The sequence below is a fragment of the Leptonychotes weddellii genome, chromosome 1, assembly GCF_054177405.1.
Source record: "Leptonychotes weddellii isolate Sample4059 chromosome 1, ASM5417740v2, whole genome shotgun sequence".
Lineage (NCBI taxonomy): Eukaryota > Metazoa > Chordata > Mammalia > Carnivora > Phocidae > Leptonychotes > Leptonychotes weddellii.
The window spans coordinates 49,433,925-49,441,606 of NC_138369.1; positions in this window are offsets into that span (position 1 = coordinate 49,433,925).

The window sequence follows — 7,682 nt, forward strand, 5'->3', positions numbered from 1 at the left end:
GGAAAAGTGCATCAGGCATGGCGGCCTGCATGTGCACAGTCTTGATGGTAGGAGGGACATGTGAGTACTAGGGCCAGGAGAAGGCATGGGGGGGGGGGGCTCTGCTCCACACGGTCACTCAGGGATCCAGGCTGATAGATTCCTCCAATCTGTAGCGGCATCCCCTGGAGCAGCTGCCTCCTCGGTTGCCACAGTAGGCGAAAAGAGACTGAATATTCTTTTTTTCTTTAAAATATTTATTATGGGGGCACCTGGGTGGCTCTTGATTTCTGCTCGGGTTGTGATGTCAGGGTTGTGAGATCGAGCCCCACGTCGGGCTCCAACCTCAACGCGGAGTCTGCTTGGGATTCTCTCTCTCCCTCTGCCCCTCCCCCCACTCTCTCTCTCGTGTGTGCGTGCACACACTCTCTCTCTCAAATAAATGAATAAAATCTTTAAAATATTTATTATGAAGGCTGCCAGGCATACGTAGAATGGGAGAGAGCAGTGTCATGGGTTTCCATACGACCATCCCTCCACTTCAACAATTACCAGCATCTGGCCAATCTCATTTCATCTACATCCCCATCCACTCCTCCAACCTGGGGCTATTTTGAAGCAAATCCCTGCTATCATATTATTTCATCCACAAAGATACGATAAAGACTTAGAAAACATAACCACAATACCTTTATCACACCTAAAAAGCAAAAAATCTTAATATCATCAAACATCTACTTATTATTCAAATTTCCCTAGTTACTTTTGATTTGTTCAAAACAGCTTTCAAACAAGATCCACACATTGCGTTTGACTGATATGCCTTTTAAGATCTTAAGTTTACAAATCCCCCTTCCCCCTGTTTTTCCTTTCACTTCATTTGTTGGAGAAACTGGTATTTGACTATAGAATGCCCTATTTTGGAGTTTGCCAATTGCACCCCTGTGGTGTTAACATGTTGCTCTGAGCCCTGTGTTTCCTGTAGTTCTAGAGGCTTGAGATAGGTCTAGAGGCTTGATCAGATTCAGGCAAGTTGCATAGATAGTGTTGTGTCCTTCCTAACCTATTACTCCAGGAGATAACTATGTCTGATCACTTCCTTTTTGTGAGATTATGATTGACCAATGGTTTGGGAGTTCTCAGCTTGGCCCATCCATTATAAAGCGCCTCACATGCTTTTCACTAATAATTTTGGTAACCAGTGATGATCATGCCTAATTCCACTACTAGAGAGTTGTAAAGTGGTGGTATTCTATCATTTCCTATTCATTTATTAGCTAGAATTTTCCTAAAGAGAACTGGTTATTCTGAGAAATAGTTCCTAGAAGAGATGGAAGATAGATGACTGTTCTTTCCTTTATTGAAAAATTTTTGGAATAGTAAGTTGGTTCCTGGCACGCTCAATGTTGACCAATAAAGTTTTTTAGCTACCCTTCCATGCACATGGATTTTTAGCAGCTTTGTTGTATTTCAGTCTGTTGCAGACTTTCTTGATGTTCAAATTGTCCCACCTCTGGCCAGTGTGGGAGCCTCTGCAAGTTAGCTCCAGAGTCCCATCTTCACAACCCCACAGACTTTGATCACTCCCCTTGCATTGTGCATGTTAAGACACCCCAGACTCATCTTGAATATTTCCTGCCCTGACCTGGAGCCAGACCTACATGCAAGGAGTCCTGGCTCCTGTGTGGGGGACGTGATATTGAGAGGTCATGGGAATGAAGACCTGCAAAGGGGTCTGCAGTGTAAAGGATAGAAAGGGGTATCTGAATGCCTATGTCCCTGCCACAGGGTTCAGGGAGGGCAACAGAAAAATAATGGAGGCCTGAGGATGCTTCAGCTTTGCTGTGAAGAATACCGTTGCATGAAACAGGAGTGTGTGGCAGCAGAGAGGAGGAGGAGGAGGGCTGGGGCAAGGGCTGGTTGGTAATGCAATCCCATTGCATTGATAACTGATAATTGCAATGGTCCTTGGAAAGGAGAGGGGCCTGGGTCCAAGGCCCAGGGACTAAATTGGCCGTGGGCGGAAGTGACAATTCCTCTATTGCAACAGCAGGGAGGGAAGATGGACATTTCTGAGCTCGGCTGCTCTGGAGCAGGCAAGAGGAAGGTAGATAGCTGTGGGAGCCAACATCTAAGATGGCCTCATGGTATTCAGGCCCCTGTGTGGTCCCTTCCCACACAGTATAGGCCCACACAGAGAACCCATAGAATATTCTGGAAATAACAGAGTGTGACTCCTGAGGGAAGGTCATGAAAGATATGGTGGCTTCTGTCTTCTGCTCGGGTCACTCACTCTGGGGGAAGCCAGCTGTCATGTCCTGAGGACACTCAGGTAACCCCATGAGCCAACATCGGCTTGCAGCCAGGTGAGTGAGCCAGCTTGGCAGCAGACCCCCCAGCCCCGTCAACATCTTGGTTGCAACTTTGGGAGAGACGGGTGGTCAGAACAACCCAGCTAAGCTCCCGGGCTCCTGACCCACAGAAACTGTATAAAATAATACATGTTTGCTGTGGTTTGAAGCTGCCAGCTTCTGGGGTGATTATTTATTTATTCATTTATTTAATTTATTTTTGACCACCAATAGACATCTAATCACATGATTGTGATAAAAGATGGTGCGGCAGAAAGGAGATAGTGGTCATGGTATGGACTGTTTGAATGAGGGATCCAGAGAAGTGTCGAAGAGCCCCGCGGGAGGAGGTCTTTCAAGTTGAAACGGTCAAGGAACTGACAGGCCAGATATGGGACAGGCTGTCCAAGTGGATATTAAAACCCTCCAGGATGACATGATGGCTTGGGGTCCAGGGGAAGTCTGTGAGCTGGGCTCCAAACTCTTCAGCGAACGAGAAGGAGCTCAGGAGACGCCAAATCATGGTGGCAGTATATGGAGGGGGGTGGGTGGTTGGGTTCTCAAAAGGGAAGCTTGGACTTTGGGGGGTCTGCTTTTGCACGAGGAGGATGAGTGCTGGTCAGAAGGGAGTGAAAGGGCCAGGAGAAGGCCAGTCCAACCCCTAGCTCGGGTACAAGCGTGCGTCGAGAAATTAAAGTCATCACCCGCACGGCTGCTGTCGCTCTAGCACGGCCACCACCCCCATCACCACCGCGGGCATCATCATCAGTGTCGGCGAGATCCTGACCGCCACCGGCACCACCAACGTCACCACCAGCACGAGGGCCATCAGCGCCACCAATGCAAACCCCACTAATGCCATCACAACCACCACCTCTGCCCATATGACCCCACGAAGCACCACCACCATCCCCGTGGCCACAAGCATCAACCACCACCACCAGCACTGTCCCCTGCTCGGCGCCAGCACGGCCATCCCCCTCGCCACAGACATCGCCAGCCGCTCCACCACTGCCACCTTCACGATCACCTCACAGTCACCACCCCCAGCCGGACCCCCACCTTCCCCGTCCTTGCCCCACCATCAGGAACGCCACCGTGCCCTCCACAGGCAGGGTCACCACCCCACCGTCGCCCATGACTGCCCTCTGCCACCACCATCACCACCGTCGGCTCTAACCTCACCGGCGCACCCCAGCTAGATGCCTGCCTCCATATCCGTCCCTCCTCCCTTCCTTAGAGGCAGGGTGCCAGACTCTTCAGTGCGCACGAGGGCACGTGGGACAAAGATCACAATTGCCAGGCTCCCCCGCCGACGGGCTCTGAGAAGAAGTGTGGGGGACTTCCAGGAAGTCTGCTCCAAGGAGGGGGAGCCTCTCCTCTCCCTTCTCATCCCCGTGGGCCAGGCAACAATTATTTCTCACTCGCTTTACTATAATAGCCTCCTGATGGGTCTTTCTGCTTCTCCTTTGCCCTCTGAGTCCATATAGCACCAAAGTGTGCCATGAAAAGGTAAATCAGACCATGCGATTGCCTTGCTTAAAACCTTCCAATAGCTTCCCAATGCATTTAGCATAAAATCCAAACTCTTTATCCTGGCCTATGAAGTTCAAAGTAATGGAGTTCCTGAGCGCGTCTTGGTTTTCACCTCCCACCAGACTCCCTCTTGCTCACACTTTCTAGCTATTTTGCACCCCTTCCAGAATCGCTAACGAACTAATCTTTTGCTCACCACAGGGCCCTTGCACATGCTGTTCCCTCTGCCCAGAATATTCTCTAACCCAAACTTCTATATATTCTTCAGGGTCCAACTAAAATGAATTTTGTTCCAGGACCCCTGCCCTGACCCCCGAGCCAGGTCAATTTCCTGTATACCCTTGCTTCGTGGCAAAATGTCATTGTTTGTGACAATATGCTTGTGCACTTACATGTTGAATATGTATCTCTTAAGAGAGATGGAACATCTCTCTGGAACATCTCTCTAGACTGGAACATCTTCCAGTCTAGAAATGTGGGGTATGTGCGGTATGTGGGGTAATGGGGGTATGTGTTTGCTAACTTCTGTTTCTTCAATACCAGAAACAGCACTGGGCACATGGAAATATTTGTTAAAAAAAATAAATGCACGAGTGCATTCATGCTGGCCCATCTCTAGAGCTACACTCCTACCTCAGTTTCCTCCAGGCAAGTTATTAAATTGTCCCTGGAGTCAGTTTCTCCAACTGTAAAATGGGGATAGCAATAGACTCTTCCTTCTGGGTTGTTTGAAAAATGGACTGAGTTAATACGGATACGGTGTTTAGAACGCTGCAAACACTAAGGGCCATAAAAATGTTTGCTATGGCTATTTTCACTCCTCCTGCCCACTGAGTCTGCCTTAATGGCTCTGGAGCCTTCTTCCACCTCCAGGCTGCTTGGCTGGATGTTGCCCTTCCTTGGGGCCTGGGCCAGTTCCCTACATCCCAGATCCTAGAAGGCTGAGACTGTCCCAATGGCCCCCCCCCAACACCTGATCATGCCTCCTTGCTGTCAAGCTGGGCCCAAAACATGGTCAAGTTCACCTCCAACCCCCCCTGGGGCACCCTTCCCTGTGCTCAGTGCTAGTCTCTCCAGTCGGAGCTGGCTCCACCTAAATGCCCCTCATTGCAGCACTGAGGCCTACGGGATGCGTTCAGCAGTGTTTAAGGAATTTTAAAAATGTTACTTAATAAAAATTTAACATGACAGAAAAATTGAAAAGCAAAATTAAATAATCATTCCCGAGTCCTACCACTCAAAGCAATCGTCACCAACCTGGGAAGGAGCATAATTCCAGACACCTCCCAGAGAGGCTCAGAAATATGGAGCTGGGTGACTGGTGTAGAAATGGCCCACATTATGCTGGCAGTTTAACAGGGTTAAAGGATTGCCTTTAGTTTCACTTGGATTTGATCCAAGAGAGAAAAGCTTGACATGCCACCGAAGGAACTGCTGGTCTGGATATGTGCCAATTGTCATGCTGGTCCACTCTACTGATGACGTCATGGTACTCAGACCCAGCGCAGGTTGTGCAAGCTCCCTTGTTATCCTCCTGAGGCACGTGAGGCTTGCCATATCAGTGAGGATTGTGAGGGTCCCAAGGCCCGGGGCATGCTGAGAGCTCCCTTTTGGGGGGCGAGGACAGGTTCTTGCCCCTCACACCTCCCACCATGAAGAAAGGGGCCCCAGCACCAAGGGACCCCAGGGTGCGGCAAATATCACACTTGGGAATGCAGCCCCAAGCACTCATCAGGTGACTGTGTGGGTGGGGCCCAGAGCAGGAGAAGTCTCTCTCTCCAGAAGGTTCAGACTGTGGTCAAGCTGCTCCGCAGTCATATGACCTGCAGATCTGATGGTGGTAGACACGGCCCCAGGTGGAGCTGCTGGCCAGCCGTGGTAAGAGGTTGCTATGTAAAGGCTCGGAGTGCTGTAGCAAAGCTATGTCAGGAGCCCGGCTTCTGGAATGCTACAGGGCCCCTGCAGGGCCTGAGCATCTGGTGATGAGGCATCATGTGACGTGTGACTGGACATGGCCACCATCAGGTCCACTCATCATAAGGCGGCCGGGTCCGGCAGTGATCCACGGTGTGATAGACTGGGGCACTCGGGCCCGGGCTGAGCACATCTGTCCATAGGCCCGCAACAAGGTGGCCTGGACTCCCACATTCCCGACCTCTGTGGTTCTGCTGCCTCTTCCTCTGCCCACCTGTAGCTCCGTGGGAGGGGGCCCTCAGGTCAAAGGGTGGAGGAGAAAATATCGAGGCCAGGCTCACAGATAGGCCTGCAACCACGTATGGGCCTCTGCCATCCTGCAGATCTCCTCGGGAGATCCCTCAAGGAGACTGGTGGGGAGAGATGGTCCTGGGCCAGCACCGCGAGCGGGACACTGGGTTACTCGCTGAGGAGGAGGGAAAAGCAGCCTGACCAATGGGGATGTGTGGACTCGGGGCAACAGTCAGGAACCTGGCAGTCTGGTCATGCGCTTGGAAGAAGGGAAGACCCGAGACAAGGAAGTTTGGGGAGTCGATTACTGGGTGGGCATGACACGTATGCATCCAGCCTGGAGGAGAGGGGTGACAACCAGGCCAAGACTGACTTGCCCTGGGGCCACTCGAGCATTTGCATGGTGGGTCTGTGAGCAGAGCAGCGCAGTGGCAGGGCGGGCTCCATGCGTGGGCCCCATGCGTGGGCCCCAGCGTGCCGCCGTGGCTCTGGCCGACGCCCACCTTCCAGCAGCGGAGACCAACGCCGGTTCCTTGGGGGGGGTCACCCCTTGAGGAGATTGGCCAGCCAGCTGACAGCAAGTTGGTCACACTGGATCCTTTCCACCCTGGAGAGGCCAGCAACTTATTTTTTACTGGAACAAATACCCTCTCCGGGTCATCTCCTGGGCTGCAACGCATCCCCCAGCATCACCACCTAGGGGCGCACACGGGTCTGACGGCCATATTTTTTCAGCTAGGGCAGATGGCTTCTCAATCGCTTTCCCATCTGCACCAGGCACAGAGGAAATGATTCGAGTGATTATTGGCTCAATTTACCCAAGGATGGTACAGGGGACCATCTTACCCTGAGGAGGTGACAATGGAATATAACCACAGGTCCATCGGTCACATCCTAGCTCACATCACTCAGGAGCAGCCTACCTGAAAGGACTGGCCCCTTAAGGGCTTAGCTCCGGTGCCAGTCTGGGACATCCCGAGGGCTGGGGGCTTGTCCTGTGCCACACGAGAAAGCCCGGAGCCCAGAAGGACACGCGGCACAAGGCCACGCAGCAGACCCCTGGTGAAGAGCTGGGGCAGGCCCCTCGTGAAGAGCTGGGGCATTTGATCCAAGAGAGGCAAAGCAAGAGCAGCAGAGGTGCTGGCTGAAGGCGAGAGGAATCCAGAAGAGGTGGGAGAAGGAGATGGTGGGTATCAGCTGCAGCTGCAGGACTAAGTGCAGCACAAGGGACCATAGCTCATGCTATTCCCTATATTAAAATCTGACAGGGATCGAGGCCGGCTATCACCGTGAATTGGACTCTGGGACACACTGGACCTAACAGAGGCCACAGGTGGAGCTGAGAAGGGGCGGCGGGGGGGGGGTTTGTTTTCTGTGTCTGATGCCCTGACCTCTGGCCTGGCTGACCCTGGAGGGATTGCCTCTCCCAGAATTGGCCAATTCCTAGAAAGGAAACCACTGGCCCCTGTGTGCTTTTCGAATGCAAACCAGCCAACCCAGAGCCCACAGCCCCAGCCACCTCTAGTGGGCTCTCGCACTCGGGACCACTAGCCCCCCGACCCTATCTCCAAGGCCTGGTCCCAGACAACTCAGGACTGCCCTAGGCTCCAG